Here is a 926-nt window from a genome sequence, read left to right as displayed (position 1 = left end):
GGGGATTTGTTTGTGCATCATGAGCTCTTATGATGTATATCAATTAAGAAAAACTCCCACTTAAAATATTTAACTTCACTTTTATATTTTATTTGATATAATCACTATAAGATTTCATATAGTATGATTATATTTCAGATAACATAATTTTCAAATATGAATCATTTCAGATAGCATGATTTTCAGATATGTATCCTTTCAGTCATGATTTCGAAAGATATGATCTCACATTTACTTTTTTTTCAAAAATATTTATTTATGGTATTTCACTGCATTCTTCCTCGTTTTATATTTACATATAATTGAAAGACTTATTATGACCCTCTCACAACTATGATATAGATATGAATTCAATTATTTAGTTTTGTTCCTACATACTCAATACCTTCCCTGTATTGATCGCGTACCTCTTATGTGCTACATTTTTTCATGTAATGTCAATGCGAGAAATTGTTCTCAGCTTAGTGGATAGAGAGTAGCACTTCATAGTTCAACAATTGGTGAGTACTCCTCATTTAAGGACATGACTTGTTTTATGGCTAATTGTGGGCTTTGTCCCAACAAATTATTTTATTCAATTTAGAGGCTTTCCAACGATTGTAATATAATAGACTTATTGTTTAGATCTATTTCAATTATGATTTTTGTTTACAACTTTCGCTTTAGTTTCATATGATATGCTAAATATGTTACGTCAAGGGTTAGCTTGGGATCACTTGTAGTTTCAAGCATCATGTCTCGGCTAGGATGTAAACTCGGATACATGTTTTGAGTTTCTACTAGTTGTCAGAGGACAAACAAAGGTTTAAGTGTGGTGATGTTAGTCGTATTTACACATTTTTTAGCCAATCTTTACCTATGTATACATTGTTTTCGAGGATAATTTAGCTAAATACTCCTAACTTTTATACATTTCCATGTTTTAG

The sequence above is a fragment of the Solanum stenotomum genome, chromosome 12 (assembly GCF_019186545.1).
Source record: "Solanum stenotomum isolate F172 chromosome 12, ASM1918654v1, whole genome shotgun sequence".
In the NCBI taxonomy this organism is placed as follows: Eukaryota; Viridiplantae; Streptophyta; class Magnoliopsida; order Solanales; family Solanaceae; genus Solanum; species Solanum stenotomum.
This window is presented reverse-complemented; position numbering follows the sequence as displayed.